The 17,203-nt window shown below is 39.7% G+C and overlaps 1 long non-coding RNA gene across 2 annotated transcripts; it reads right to left on the bottom strand.

Moving 5' to 3' along the window:
- Positions 1-2,058: 2,058 nt before the first annotated feature.
- LOC129765414 (uncharacterized) lies at positions 2,059-3,548 on the bottom strand. Of its 2 annotated transcripts, XR_008741428.1 has the most exons (4): positions 3,031-3,548; positions 2,577-2,983; positions 2,472-2,521; positions 2,059-2,412 (listed from the first exon to the last, which is right to left on the bottom strand). It is a non-coding gene; the product is annotated as an uncharacterized LOC129765414 (long non-coding RNA). The 2 variants fall into 2 exon arrangements; XR_008741427.1 differs by having other exon boundaries at positions 2,577-3,548.
- Between the last annotated feature and the right edge of the window lie 13,655 nt (positions 3,549-17,203).

Below are 17,203 nucleotides of genomic sequence, written 5' to 3'. Positions count from 1 at the left end.
TTATCTGTTCTAACTAAACTATCCATCCGTTTAATGCCCCTAAAACTTGATTTGAGTTATTTGGAAATTTTCGGTGTATTCTAAAGTAATATCCGACATAATGTAAAGCGAATTGATTTTTATAAAAAAATTTTCAAAAAAGAGTTTTTGTGAATTCAGGTAACTTAGGGGCTGTCCACATACCACGTGGACAGAAAAAAAGCATGATTTTGGAAACCCCCCTCCCTCTCCGTGGACAAGCGTGGACATTCCTTATACCCCTCCCCCTGTTGTCCACGTGAACACCTCACCAGTTTTCGGAACAAAATCAAGAGAATTCTATATTTTTCGCTTGAATTTAATTTCAAGTTTGTTTCAATTTTCTGTTACATGTTTTTATTCATAGGAATGATAGCCTTAGTAATAGTAACGATTTGTTTTAAATTCACCGATGTTGATATCATCGCGCTGTTTAAATCGTCTAAATCTTATTGGCGATCTAACGCAAAACGTAAACTATCAGTGAGACATCTGGATTTTGTTTTTGAACTAAGAAAATGATGCTAATGTAACCTAAAACTCAAAAACAAATCACGTATATTTTACTTCCGGACTTTCCAAGGTAGTTCTCACATGCAGGAATCGTGCATTTTTCTACTTGTGTTTGATTGTGCTCTCGAATTTCCTTCTTTAATTCAACCATTGTCAACATTTTTATAGTTTTCACTACTGAAACAGGTAAATAAATAACATGTTATATATAAAATTGCGCAGAATTAAATTTCTTACAAATTCATATCGCAATTAAATAATCTTTTATGATTATAACATTGTAATTTATGGAAAGAACTACAAACCTTCCATAAGCTCACATGGCAAAATTTAAAACCATTATCACTTTCATCGCAGCGCTGCCTAGGTGTAGATTTGTACGTTAGATCGCCAATAATGTATTGCTAGTTTCGGATCGTTCAACACACCCGTCACAATGTCACTCAAACGAATAAACAGTATACAGGTAAACTTCGAATTTTGAAAGTGAAATGTACGTTATCATTTCACTTTCAAAATTGTACGTTGTATCAAATTGTACGTTATATCGAAGCATAATAAAGTACTCACAAACGTAATCTATAATACATTATTGTGTTGCTGTTTTAGTAAAGTTAATGAATAACTTCAATCAGAAGACGAAGCTAGCCTTTCTCATGATGTTTTCCTTCGTACTGTTGATTAAAGCTCGATTCATTTGGAATCAGGAATCACAAAACCAGCTGTATTTCGGGATTTATTGAAAGTACAAAACTTGTTTTAGCATCACAATACAGGTGATTCATTGTTCTATCAGAAAAAAATATTGAAAAAATATTTCCTTTACACTTTGGACATGTGTACGTTATATCGAGGTAAAATGTACGTTATATCGAGGATACGTTATATCGAAGTTTCCCTGTAGTGTCCAATTTACTGTTGCTGAAGATTGTTGATCCGAAGTTTTAGGGCATCCGCACCAATGCGTTGTTACAGACATTTTGACAACCCTCACCATAACGCAGCAACCCCACTGGTGGTTGCGGTTCAGGTGTGGGAAATAGTAATCTGCCTCTCGGTGAATAGTGAGTTAACAAATTTAACAACGCGATAGCAACCGAGCCATGTGTTGCTATTTTCCACAAATGTCAAACATCTGTTGTGGGTTTCATTCGTCTTGTGTTCGTTTTTTGTGATTTTGCTCTGAAGTATTATTTCGGAAGTGTATATATTACATTTATCTACCAAAAAATCAACGCGACGAAAAGAGAATCAACTGACACTTGTCATTTCTTCTAGTAATAGCAATCCTATTTAGCAACCTGCGGTGCGAAAAAGAAGTGATACTATAGCAACCGCGCCCACATTCCGTTTTGCCTGCCAAGATCGGGTCGATGAAATGTCAACAATCGACCTCAAATGCTGCCACCTTGCAATCGAGTTATCGACCTTTCATATGCATTCATCGAACAACTTGACGCCACTTTTTTGCCAACATGTGCAAGGCGTCGACCTGCATGTAACGCTGCTTGCAGCACTGATCGTCTCTTGTTTGTATTGGTTTGTTATGAAACATGAAAAGGAAAAACATTGATCGATTTTAATCATTTTATTCAAAAAAACACAAAATGCATATAAAATATAAACAAGATATATAATGCAATCGGTGCATTCGGGTTGTCTGGATTGACGATTCGAATCCAGCTCCTTTTTCTCCTTGACACACATATGTGGCTGAGGAGGGTTCTTCAATGTGCGCGAAGCACGAGATCTCCGATATGGAAAGTTGCTCGAAACACTATCGATGGTCAGGTCCAGATGCTGCTGTTGTTGATGTTGTCCCCTGGAACAGCCACCATGGCTTGGAGGATACTGCTACGGGAAAGCCGATGCTGTTGACTGCTGTAATAGAAGTGGAAATAAGCACTGTGGTGATGGGGGAATTAATTTTTCTCATTCACCAGTTGATGGAAGCAAAAAAGTCACATCATCCGAACGGGTGTATTCATAGCTGAAATAAAATAAAATAATTAGTATTTTAAAATGTCTGCTATCTAATAGTATACCTGGTAGGAAACCACTTTGGGAGAATCTGATAATGTCACATCTTGCGTTTGTGATTAATTTCCACCTGTGGCGAATCTACACCGTCAGTCTCCCCACACTGTTGATCTGGCTTAGCATCATTCAATTCAATACCGGTCGTGTCCTTACTTCGTTGGTAGAAATGTCTCAGAACGGAATAAACTTTCACTGATATGCATCTGCTCAGTTGTTCCGTATCGAAATTCATTGCTTGTTGTGCCTGCTTCTGGGCAACGTTGTCCGGATGCATATGAACTAGTTTAGATTCCGTGTTTTACCCAATTGCGTTCAGGAATGCCGCCGGTAGCAATCCGTTCGTTCCAGATTCATAAAGTAAAAACCTATCTATTCCACAAACTCCACTAGAGGAAAATCTGTTGAGATGGGTCTGAAAAAAAAATTAAAATGAAAAACAGAAAAAGATTCCATACTCACCAGTTATATGATCCGGTTGTTTTGGTGTGAGATGACAGTTCATCGTTGAAGAAAACGTGATGCCGATTCGTTTTATTAATCATTCTGTATTTTCGACCAACGAATTTTCGATGTTACGTATTTGGGGAATAGGCATGACAGTATGGATTTTCAAAAGGAATAAACACACTTTTAAAATAAAAATTATGAATGAACATTATTTTTCTCAAATGAAATTAGTACTCAATGTAAATGAAAATCACTATTGCATGCAAGTGATGAAAAATGTCATACAAAAATTATGCCTAAAGATAATTTTATATTATAAAGGTAAGTTTTTGTGAGAATATCTGAAAATTTATAGAAAATAATTTAAACTAAGGTCAGGAAAACGTACTTCAAGTAGATAAATAAAGCCAAGAAACAATTTTCATACAAATTCTACCAATTTAAAACTGCCTTCGGGCCGACTAATCTGATAGAGAATAGGTTCCCTCATACAAACTAATGGCGTATCCAGATGTCAACATCGTACCGAATAGGCTCCAGCGTTACGGTCGGTGTTAGGTCGATGATTTTTTCGTCGATTGGATTGTGGGCGATAGCAACGACGGGTGCGCAAATCGACGAGTTAATAAATTGGCAACGGCTTAAACTCGAGACTAGAAACCTTGAATAGTAACGCATTGGTGCGGATGCCCTTAGAATAACATTAGTTTACTATTCGCGTTTGTATTTGTATTGACTGCATTAAACTTTGCGCTTCGTTTATGGGAAGGGATAATGACAATGAATTGGTGGATCGAACACACTTTGAAAATAAAAACTATTTATCAAAATTTACTACCCCGTAAATTTTTAATGTTTTCTATGTAATTTAAAATTATATTAATTTTCGAGTGGTGAAAAATTTTAAAGGAAGGTTATGTCTAATAATGATTTTATATTATAATGATCAATTTTAGCGGTAATATCATAGTAGGTAAGTCGAGGTCAGGACTACGTGTTTCAAGTAATCAAATAACAACAAATCAAAATTAAAATTGAAAGTAAATATGTCTCAGAATCCGGATGTCGCAACTAGATACATTCATGATCGCGAATTGCGAAATATTTCTCGTCTTACATAAATCTTAACAGTTGATAATCTGAAGATACAATATCTGGTGAGTAAAGCGGGTGGAGCCTTGGAAGCGCCTTTGAAGCGTTCTAGATCGTTGATTTTAATACGTTCAGCTGCGAGCAGTACTTATTGGAATTCATCGAGACTAGTTGCTTGGTACAAGCTCATAATGCAGATTTTCTTCCAGTCCTACCAGACCCAGAGAACCTACTTCGGGGTTATATTCAAATGCTCACGCATATTCTAGAACTTTATACTCCTGAATACATTCAAGGCGTGTTATTCGGCAAGAATATCTCAACTAAGTACTACTAATAAAAATGACGTAAGTAATACCTATATTGAGAAGCCCAAAGTTCCACTGAGAACGTTAAAGCCATCCAAGTCAAGTCATGCATTTTCGTTGCGTTTATGAAGCGAATCGAAGATTGAAATGAGTTCTTCCAAATGTTCTTCGATAAAATAAACCCTTATTCCGGAATCCGATTGGATTTGAAATTAGCACAATATTGCGTTCTTTCATCTGACCAAGTCAAATCCAATCGGGTTGTGCAAATGTTGCAACCTTGGATTGCAGTATGTAAAAGTTGATCTCGTTCGAATTGCGATTTGTCAAATCCGATCGGGCTCCGAAATATGGGTTGATATGTAGTCCATACATTGTAGCGTTTTTCGTACCCATGCTGCACCAGGTACTCATGAGCGGTTTCAGACATCTGTAGCGAATTCATTAATTCATGTGTCGTGTACCGAGGATTAATCTTGATAAGTGTCTCAATTTGATTGACATCAATAGCAGCATGGTAATAAAATTCGGCTCTATTACAGCTAAATGCTAATGAGCATAAAATAAACGAACGGGATAAAAAAATGGCAGCATGGTTTTACAGACAACCCACTAGAAGCGTATTATAAAAATTACCAGATAGCAATAAAGAAAAACATCATTGCAAGAAACAGAACTCCACAGATACGGCCCGTGCACCCATGAAAGATATTGTTGTTCGTTTCAATATTCGGAAAACCATGGGACCCTCGGAAAATAAATACGAAGCCGTTTTATCACAAGAGCAGAGGCTGAATCGAAACCTGCACATAAGTCGTGATTTTTCATACTACAAAAATTCCAACATTCTTTGTTGTGTTATCCTGACGGAATACATGGTCCTCTATTACCGATTGGAATAAATTGATCGATGCCAGTTCATGCGCGTTCCTTTCAGAATATGCATCTCCGGAAAAAAATCCAGCCGTATGAAAAAATATGGATGTTTGACCGGACAGCACTCTCAGACAACTCAGTCTTTTTATTGTTGAATACAGAGTGACCCAGCGCCCACCCTAGTTAAAAAAGTCTTGTAAATATAGAGCAGATCTCATTAGATTTTGACTATAAATATGAATGTTTTACTTAAAAATATACTTTACGTGTCCACGTGGACATTATCTAAACCCCCTCCCTCCTCACCGTGGACAAACGTGAACATTTTCGTAACCCCTACCCCTCCTAAAGTTGTTCACGTGGAATGTGGACAGCCCCTTATTAATGACTTTTTCCCAGGGGTATGACTAAAACGTCAAATCCCTCGTATTGCCAGTGTACCCTATATTGCTGCGGTTTACTGACATTTTGGTTCTATCAATTACTATTGTTTACAACTCTGTCCGGTTATATAGTCGAATAGTTTCTAACTTTAAATTCCATTTTAAATTTGAACACCTCCATGTGAAACCGAAATATGAAAATAGCTCATGCAGTTAAAAATAAAGCATACTATCTCCGTGATTTCAATGATTTCAATCCTCGTAAATGATATGTTAGTAAACAAATGACGCCATATTGATTTTGATTTTGGGTAGCCTATATTCAATTGATGTCTATCCCCTGCTTTTTCCGAACGATCAACTTTTCAATTTTCGTGAATTCGAGCATTGTTTCCGGATTAAAAGTGGCGTCAAAGTATAGCGTTGCTTTGGGCCATCTGCTCTCGTGTGTGCTTCATTGGGAATTTCGTCGAGAGGGGTCTGAGTGCTTCCGACCGTGCTTTGCACTCCAAACGTATTTCGTGCAAATCTAAAAGGATGCAGAAGAGGAGGCTCAAACTACGGTAGGCAACACTTTTAACACGTTGAGCCCCGATTTGTTTTTACTACGGTTTCCTCTCAGCCCGCATCAGATTGTTTCGCAACGCTTGTTCTCGCCGGCAATAATTTTGTAGTCTTACATACGGTCGAGTCTTGGACACTACCCTTTTTTTAAATCTTGTTGTAACTGTTCAAAATCACAATTTTCATTTTGAAATGGACAATTTTAATTACGACTGATTTTTATAAGGGCGTATCCAATATAATTGATTTTTGACGTAGAACTACGTCTTTCATTAAGGGTGTCAAATCAGAAAACAGGTCACATTTTTATGAAATAAAGTTAACGTTAATAACTATTTTTGCCGCGAACGGATTTTGGCGATTTACATACTAAACGAATCGGAAATTCCGTAAGATTTGTTTAATATGCCATACAATAGAATCCCCTGGCTAGTAAATGGTTAAAATTCATGAAAACTTTAAGTGTTTCTATTTTCCCATACATTTGTTCTGTCCATTTGAGTGCTTTCCCGAACAGAGATATCAATAACGAGCAACTTATCGACGATCAACGGAGGGGAAATCGTAGGATTTAAAGTCTCCGTGAACATAGGAAAAGGAGAAGAAAGGAGGGGAATACTTGCCTAGAGTATAAACAGTGGATCTCGCTGAGGCAAACTTCATACTGATTTTAACCTCCGACCGAGAAGGTCGCTTTTTTCTTTCAGCAGCTCGGAGTTTTGGCGTTTCTGGACAGCGGACTGGGACGTTCCCCCTGGCGATTTTGGAAGGAGATTTGTTGCAATAGTTTAAACGTGACAGCAGAAGGAGAGCGGGAAAAGGCAATAGCTCGCTTCGACCGTGGAGAGCGGGCGCTCACCGGCTTGCCGGAAAAAGCGCGCGCTTTTTCGGCGTCACCGACGCCACGCCCCTTTTTTCTTTCGGGCAGTGTTGCCAGTTTTTTTTGTAGTGTCAGTAGTGAATGTTTATTATTAAATACAATCTAAAAAGAAAAACACGCATACAAACAGTGAAGTGACTGAAGCAATTATTACATTAAGTGTGATTTGCAATTTTTCCGCAGCTATTGGTGGCTTTTCAAAGTGTTTTATTAGAACAAAGTGTAATTTTCTGAGAAAAAACCCCTTAGTGAAAATCCCCCAATAAGGAATTTCAGTGATTTGATATTCGTACCTGCTGACTATAACCTAGGTATAGTCAAGCAGAAGCATGGCTTCAAGTAGCTCCGGGCCTCCGGGAGGCCGGGCTACAAATTTCTATGAGGGCAGGCCCACCGAAGCCACCGCTCCACTATGGGCGGACCCCTCGAACGGTAATCTCCAGATACTGCTTCTGAGAGCTACAGTAGACAAGGTGCTTCCAACAAACCCCTTTACCGTTAGCAATACAATCAAGGCAGCGGTAAAAAAAAGTCAACAGCGCAAAACCGCAGCGAGATGACCAAAAGAAACTTCAGTACATCTTGACAACTAGGGACGAGGATACAGTCGGTAAGTTACTTTCTATTACCAAACTGATCGACAATACCCCTGTAGAAGTGATCTTCCATCCAACACTAAACCAACGCAAATGCGTTGTTACTTGCCGCGAAGTTATCGACCTTCCTGAATCCGAACTGGTGAAAGAACTCACCGCTCAAGGTGTGATCGGCGTAAAACGCATCACCAGAAAGGACAACAACATTGTTGTGCCAACGGCCACTCTAATATTGACCATTCGCGTAACTGTTGTTCCCGATTTCATTTATTTTGGGTTCATTCGAGTCGGGACTAGAAATTTTTATCCCAATCCCATGCAATGCTACAAGTGTTACAAATTTGGATATACGAACAAGCGATGCAAGCGCGAAAATCCGTTTTGCAGAAACTGCGGCCAAGAACACCCGGAACAACAAACAGAAGCAAACAAAGTATGCAATGCTTCAGCTTTTTGTGTCAACTGCCAAGGGAATCACTCCTCTTCCAGTAGGAATTGTCCCGTATGGCAAAATGAAAATAAAATTACCAGAATAAGAATCGATAATGGAATCTCATACAAAAAGGGATAGGAACAGTTTCAACTTCAAAACAATGGCTCTTCATTCGCAAGTGTTCTGCAAAACAGACTCACCAACTTGCAAAAGCCAGCACCCACATGTAACTGCAAATGTAACTGCGCCTCGGCCGCTTCGGCCACTTCTAGTCGCGAAAGCCTCTAGAAGTAAATACCTCGATCGAAAAGGATCCATCATTGAGGATTTCATATCCGACCATTCTCTTCTCCTTTTTAATAACGGCCAACACACCAGAATCCATTATTCTGGTACTACGTCAGCCATCGATCTCACTATAGTATCAGACAAAATCTCTTCAAAACTTTCTTGGAACATCCACGATGATATTTGCGGAAGCGATCATTTTCCAATCTTCACTTCCTTCGGCCAAACTTCTCCAGAGTTTTCAACAAGGCCAAGACGGAAATTTGAATACGCTGACTGGGCTGGCTATCAGTTTGACCACCTCTCCGCTAAACGAGACTGGGCAGCCGAGGAATTCTCTAAAGCTGTCCTAGAAGTTGCAATGGTGCACATCCCCAGAACCAGTGGCATCCCTGGCAGGAAATGCGTCCCATGGTGGTCACCTGAGGTGAAGGCAGCGATCAAAGGTCGACGTAAGGCCCTACGCAAATTAAGAAAGGCCAATCCGGACAGCCCACTGAGGCCCACTCTGCTTACAGAGTTCCAAAGGGCTCGCAAAGAAGCTAAGACTGCTATCAATACAGCCAAGCACAACAGTTGGGTTAAATTCGTCAGCGAAATTAATCCCAACGCGTCAACAAAGGAGTTATGGAGTAAGATTGGCAGGCTTCATGGCAAGAAAAGGAGCAAAGAATATAATCTTCTAATTAACGGTCAATACACCAATGACCGGAAAACCATCGCCGAGGCGTTTGGAGATTTCTTTGCATCCGCCTCCTCCAATCAAAACTACGACCAAACCTTTCTAACCCACAAAACGGAATGCGAAAGAATTCCCATCGATTTTCATACCGATGTGGAATTTGACTTCAACAAAAACCTCTCCCTCAAAGAGCTCGATTGGGTACTGAACAAAGTCAAACAAGGATCCACAGGACCTGATGACATCAGCTACTCTATGCTTAAGAATCTACCCCATCTCGGGAAAAAAGCACTTCTGAAGCTCCTCAACAAAGTCTGGGACAGTGGAACCCTCCCCAGTTGCTGGAAAGAGGGTTTAATGATCTGTATCCCGAAACCAGACATGAACAACCATCTTCTTGACAATTTCCGCCCCATCACTCTTCTAAGTTGTGTTGGGAAAGTCATGGAAAAAATGATCAATCGACGATTAACGACTTTTCTAGAGTCAAATAAGCTGATTGATCCCAGACAATTCGCCTTCCGTGCGGGAAAAGGTACAGAAGATTGCCTTGTAGCAATCGAAAAAATCCTAGACGACGCAACTGAAAAATTACACCACATTGATATTGTTTCTCTGGATGGAAGGCCTTCGATCGGGCATGGAGGTACCCAGTGCTGAAAAGCCTTTTTGACTGGGGGATTCGTGGGAGGTTCTTCATTAAAAGTTTTCTAGAAAACCGGTCTTTCAAAACCGTTATTAACAACCACCAATCTTCTCTAAAAACCCCAGAAAACGGCTTCCCCCAAGGCTCAGCACTTTCACCAACCCTCCTCAACATTGCCATGCAATCTCTATTCGAGGTTATCCCGGACCATATAAAAATCATAGTCTATGCAGATGACATCACTCTTATCTCTACGAGCTGCTTCGGCTTAATTCAGAGAAAGAGGCTTCAAAAAACCTTAGACTCCATCCAATACTGGGCTCTAAAAACAGGTTTCAAAATTTCCCCGGAGAAATCCAAACACATACATATCGGAAAAGCTCTCAGAAGGAGAACCTATCTTCAGCCCAACAAAATCCCGATCCCTACAATGAGGACATTGAAAATACTAGGGGTTACTTTCGACAAGAAACTCAACTTTCTATCACATTCCCAAAAGACCAAAATAGCCACCAGAAAGAAACTGAACATCATCAAGGCTATCGCAGGCAACCTAGCCTCTGGTCATAGAAAGACGCTGCTAAATGTTGTAAATGTTTGGTTGGTCCCACAAATCCTTTACGGAATAGGCACCTTCAGCCGTGGAGGGGACAGGGTGTTAAACACCATTCAACCAATTTACAATAAAGCAATAAGGCTCGCAATTGGCGCTTTTCCCTCCAGTCCTACTCTTGCTGTAATGGCAGAAAGTGGGCAACTTCCATTCACCCACCTGGTAACAAAAGCCATCACTAATAAAGCCATCCGTCACTTGTCACTCCCCGAAAGCGACCACAATGTCCCATTAATACATAGGGCTAAAACATGGTTCAAAAATCTCACGAACAAAGATCTTCCCGATATATGTGAACGTTCATCTGCGACGGGAAGAAATTGGAACGTCAAACCGCCGAACATTAACCTTGAACTTCTCAAGGCAGTTCGGGCGGGAGACCCTTCTCCAAAAGTCAAAGCCTGCTTCAATAACCTCGTTGCATCCAATTTTCAAATCAATCACCAGGTATACACAGATGGTTCAGTCAGTGCCGATGGAGTTGGATGTGGAATCTTTGAGAGTAGATACACTGGTAGCTTTTCTCTTCCACCGCAATGCTCCATCTTCAGTGCGGAAGCTTTCGCCCTTTTAATAGCTACCCAAGAATGTACCCATGATTTTCTTCCTACCACAATATTCTCCGACTCAGCTAGCTGTCTCCACGATCTTCTGAGTGAAAACAGCAAACACCCATGGATTAAGCAAACAGAAGAGGCTGCTTCAAATAAAAACATCTCCTTCTGCTGGGTTCCTGGTCACTCAGGAATCCGCGGAAACACAGCCGCCGACATACTGGCCGGCAAGGGCAGCAAAATAGAACCCCCAGACATGCCCTGTCCTCCATCTGACATTGTCCGCTGGGTAAAACAGCAAGTCCGTGAAAGCTGGGACATAGGTTGGATAAACAGCCGTCCCACTCATCTTCATAAAATTAAAAATTCCACTCTCCCTTGGGAGGACCGCCTCAATAGTAGGGAAAGTCCTTACCCGTCTTCGAATTGGGCACACTAACTTCACCCACTCACACTTGTTCTGCAGAGCCGAAAAACCCCAATGTGCTTGCAACGAAGCTCCGGTTTCCGTTAGCCATCTTTTACTTGAATGTCAACATACCAAAGATGCTCGAGTCCGACACAACATAGGTCAGAGTCTCCGAGATATCCTCAGTAGAGACGAGACCCAAGAAATCAATTTAATTGCGTTTCTGAAAGAAACCGACTTCTTTGGTAAAATCTGAATCGAAATACTAAATACCTTGGAAATTGCTTATTAAAGTTCGCCACTTCACAGTCATGTATGCGTGTTTATGTGTGTATACACATGTATATACGAGTCGGAAGGAAGGTAATCATACATGTGTATACACGCATTTAATAATAATAAATAACAAATAATATAATATATACTTTCATACTAACATCTATCTTCTATCCATTACATTATACTTTAATCTACTTCTTTCGGCATCGCAAACTTTCATTCGGCATCGGACTGTTGAGTAATCCAGTTCACTTTGCTTTCGCTGCGCTTCGATCTAAGATTGGACCCCACCAGTGGTAATCCAACTTGGAAATCGTATGCTTTTCTGTTCGTTTTTCGCGTTATTCTTATCGTGTGTTCTTCTTTCCGCGTCATAAATTGGACGCTTCGCGTAGTGTGCGATGAGCAAGAAGAAGAGGAAGGCAGGCTCGAGCCCGGCAAAAAACGAACGCATTGCCAGGGGCAATAAATTTTTTTTTCGAAAAAAATAATTGACGAAAATTGTTGGGAAAACAATTAACAATTTAGGAAAAATAACATTTTAAATACAACGTTAAACAAACTTACTAAAAAATTAACTTCAATACTAAAAAATATTTATTATTTTTGCAAAATAATCCATTGATTTTCCAACAGCTTTGCCGTACATTATAAGAGTATTTTAAGCAGTCGTCTGGATTCCGAGTTATTATTTTAGCGAAGAAAGTTCTATTTGACCATTTAGGAATGAACTTTAATACCGTTCTGAATCATATTTCGGATACTCTGTAATAATAACTTGAAATGCTTAATGCCCTGATGATATAACTCTAAAATTAATATTACAATTGATTCTTTAGAGTAATTCTTTAGTTATATCATCGGGGCATTAAGTACTGCAAACTATTATTACAGAGTATCCGAAATACGATTTAGAACGGTACAATCCATACATTCTATTGTGTTTCTCCTAGACTAGCTTTCCATTATTCAATGTATTCCAACGAAGTATCGACAGTATCACAGATCCAATAATTTTGGCATACTATGTTTCACCTGAATTAACTAGATTTTTATAAACAGTTTGCACCTCGCTAGTTGAAAATACCTCTACCTTTTCACGTTGAAGAATTCTGATAAAATGATCAAAAATAAAAACAACTTCAGCGACATTGTTTCTTCTAGCAAAGCCGATTAATGTCTGAAAGGTCACTATCCGATCTCTGGTAGAAAGCATCCATAGTTTGCGGCACGGGTTTTCGAACAAATCGCGTAGTACAACAAGACATTTTTTTTCTATTTATACTCAAAATACGATAAGATTGATAAAAAGACGGGCCAATAAAAAATTGTCGAAAAAAAAATTATAGGAGGTTGTGTCCAAGATACGACCGCATTGCTGACGTAGAACTACGCTGTTATATTATCAAAGTCGCTTGTTTAAACCTTCGGATTAATATCTATAATGCTGTGAAATTTTAGAAACAACTGTTTAGTAGAACAATCTCTGAAATTTTTTCATTGTAGAATCAGTTTTTTCATTGTAGAATCAGAATCAGTTTTCAGTGTAGAATCACTAGCTGATCGTATGTCGCAATTTATTTCATGTCAATGCATTGAAAGTTTACTTCGAACGCTATTCCGGTGGCCTTTTTCGCAATTGACATTACTCGGTTACAGTTGATTATACCAATATATCTTTGGCACCGCGAGGAAACAACAACAATAACAACACTTGCAAGCATCAAATATCATGCTACATGTTGTTTAGTATTGCCTCAGTGGGATTGCACCTCCAGGCATCGTTCGTACAACGTAAACCAAGCGCCAAACAAGCGTTCGCCATAGCATGCATACAGAGCCATACATTGGTGGCTTGAAACTACTAGGAATATAAACACTTCTCATCATTTTGCGCTATTCTCAAAAGAAACACTTCTGTTTATATTACTGGCCTCGAAAAAAAGTTGCATTACTTTCTCATACTCGAGCTAAGCGCAGCTGTCACCCTTAGTGGAGGAAGTTTTGCTACTGGCAAGCGAAACCTAATCACATACAAAATTCCTGAACGAAATTCACTATCTTGGTGATTAAACAAGCGAAAAAAACTCTTTTTTTAATATCAACAACCTCGAAAACAGTAGCATTGCTTCATTATGATCAAGACTAGTGCAAATGCAATCCTAGTTGAAGGCAGTTTTGCGACTGGCACGCGAACCCAAATAACATATAACATTCCAGTAAGACATGGGTATTCTCCAAATGATTTTTTGGCGCACAAACTTAACGCCTGCTTCGCCATGACGTCAGTTTAATACATTCATGCAATGTCACCATCACCATCACCAGCACCATCGAAGCCCTTATGACGGAAAACAAACAATGTTCACTGCTTGGAAAAAGACTGAATTTTGCCACACAGCTTGTACTCTGCTGTAACACCCATCGATGCAAATTCGCTGATGAGTTTGTCAAGAACAACCGCGTTCACCACCAGCGGGGGGAGCTGGTTGCTGCCTGGGTAACGGCGTTTACATTTTAGACCGACGCGCCGAAGTCGTCTACTTCGCTGTTGTTCGATGCGAAGGCCCGGTTCAGTGCGAGCGCTTTTCACTGCACTAACATCGCGTGCATCATTAGATGACGCTTGCCTCGAAATTTTATTGCCCCCGGCAATGCGTTCGTTTTTTGCAGGGCTCGTGCCAGCCTTCCCCTTCTTCTTGCTCATCACACACTATGCGAAGCGTCCAATTTATGACGCGGAAAGAAAAACACACGATACGAATAACGCGAAAAACGAACTGGAAAAACCACACGACTATATCCAAGTTGAATTACCACTGGTGGGGTCCAATTTTAGATCGAAGCGCAGCAAAAGCAAAGTGAACTGGATTGCTCAACAGTCCGATGCCGAATGAAAGTTTGCCTCAGCGAGATCCAATGTTTATACTCTAAGCAAGTATTCCCCTTCATTCTTCTTCTTTTCCTTTGTTCACGGTGACTTCATATCCTACGATTTCCCCTTCGTTACTCGTCGATAAGTTGCTCGTTATTTACAGCTCTGTTCGGGAAAGCACACAAATGGACTGAACAAATGTATGGGAAAATAGAAACGCTTAAAGTTTTCATGAATTTTAACCATTTACAAACCAAGGGATTCTAATGTATAGCATATTAAACAAATTTTAGGGAATTTCCGATTCGTTTAGTATGTAAATCACCAAAATCCGTTCGCGGCAAAAATAGTTATTAACGTTAACTTTTTTTCATAAAAACGTGACCTGTTTTCTGATTTGGCACCCTTAATGAAAGACGTAGTTCTACGTCAAAACGGTACTGTCTCGTTTGGTCAGCCTATGCATACAACATTCATAATACATGATTTACCTTTGCATTCGCTCGCAAAACATACCTCTTTTATTCGTTATGTTACTGACTTGTTATAATGATTTCACTGTTGATATCAAAAGTGAAAAAAATTTCCGTCTAATGGTATATGGTATATATTATATTATGTTTCGTTCGTTTTTTCCCCCTATATAGAAATCAAAGACGTAGCCCTACGTCAAAAACAGAGAGAAAGAGCGTGGAAGATAGAGCTGTTTTATCGTTCTCGAGAATCGCGGATATTTATTAAGAACTCCAGTTTTCGTTTCACTTTACATGGACGTAAATAATAAACGAGTAAACGAGTAAACGAGAGAAACGAAGTACATTTCGAGGTGGAGTACTAGTCAAATTGAATGAAGAGGCAAATATAGATTCATTCGCCACGCCAATTAAAACAACCATTTGCTTTAACTTAAAATGAATTAACGAACGAAAAGCGAAAATAACATTACTCGTTTGGAAGCAAATGCGTTCCTTGTGACTGAATATTGTCGTTCAACTAGGTTGAATTCGGTGATGAATGTTGCGTCCACTAATCAGCTGCATCAGGAATTGCGCATCCGGTGCTATTATCAGTTATTACAAAACTGTATTTATACACTCAACAAAAATATCAGAAGAACAGAGTGCGATGTCTAAATTTTTAAATGAGTTTTTTTTTATCCAAAATATATATTTTTTTATAAGGGCTCATATGGCATCAGCCTAACGGGGCCGGGAGTTCAATATTTTGACAATGTTTGCTTACAACTATGTTAGTAATATGTAACCGATTACTCGCGGTTGGCTCGAGGTTAGTATTACAAGTGTTCTCATAATTGGGATGTTGCAGTCTTCAGTGCTCTGCACGTGTGCCCGACATGGGATACTTGCTATTGGGATACAGCTGACCGTTAATCTGCAACGCCCCCCTAGTCTGCACCCCATATCTAACGTGGTGCGTATTTTTCGACTCGGAATCCAGGATAAAATGATCACTAGCCGGCGCAATCATCAGCTCGTGTAGAGTTGTCAAGAGCGGTACAACCTTTGGCTCTTGTTGAATCATCAGTGGACTGCACAACCTTCGGCCCGTGTATCTGTAAAGAGTGTGTGTATGTATTGCCGCGACTAATAGCGAATTCGTTTTTAAAACTGAGTCAGTGCCAAACTGACTCTGTAATAAAAAAAACGTTTTCAGTTTCACGAATGCGTTGGTTTGTTGGTGTACGTTAAGGTGCGTCCACATTATGCCGAATGATGCCGATCGGCCTGTACCAGGCGGCATATTCGGTTCGTTATGTAGTGTGGACGCCCCATCGGGTTCACGAAGCCGAAGCCCCATCGGATGCACGAAGCCGTCACGAACACACGAAGCACAATGTCGTCAACGCTAATTTGCTTCGTTTTGTTTTGGTTCGACTTTCTCGAACCGGACCCACTTGTTTCGGGTTGGGTTCGGTTTGATTCGAGTCGGTTTTCGGCACGTCGGCAAGCCCGGGCGGTACGTTCACATTTAGTCGGCTTTACCGGGCGGCCAGACCGATTGGCGTAATGTGGACGCGTCTTTATATAGTCTGATTTGTTTATATTTACGACGGCAAATGTACAGTGTCGACGTCTGGTGGTGATATTAGTGCTTGGGAGGTAAATTGTTCTCCATCAGATCAGAAGGGCCAAGTGCAGTGAAAACATATAAAAGTTTGAATAAAAATTTGTACTTCATATTGTTCGATTACCTAACACATGTAGTCCTGACACTCACTTAACCATTTGTCGATGCATTTCCTGTTTGTTCCACAAATAATTACTATTATAATATAAATTCATCATTAGACACAGTTTTCGTTCAATATGTTTCTGCGATATCGGAAAAATCCTCTTATTTAATCACATAAAATAAATATTCGATACGTTAAAGTAAATTTTCATCCATAATTTTGATTTTGAAATTTATTCCACCTGAATATCCATCATTATTTTCACCTCCCAATGAAAGCACACGTAGCTTAATGCCGTCTACTCGAATATACTCTTCAAAATCAGAATCCGAATTGGATTACGCTTCCAATAATACAAAAGCAAAAGCAGCGGGTGTTCCATTTTCATAGTCTTTATTTTTAGATTTTCCAAAATAATATTCGGAACTTGACAGTTCAGTATAGTTGTATTGGTGAACTCGAGTGCCAACCCGTGAAACATCTCAGTGCGAAACTAACAGTTTTCGGGGCGAA

The sequence above is a fragment of the Toxorhynchites rutilus genome, chromosome 2, assembly GCF_029784135.1.
Source record: "Toxorhynchites rutilus septentrionalis strain SRP chromosome 2, ASM2978413v1, whole genome shotgun sequence".
Lineage (NCBI taxonomy): Eukaryota > Metazoa > Arthropoda > Insecta > Diptera > Culicidae > Toxorhynchites > Toxorhynchites rutilus.
Note: the sequence above shows the minus strand (reverse complement) of the source record. Positions and strands in the feature narration are given on the sequence as shown.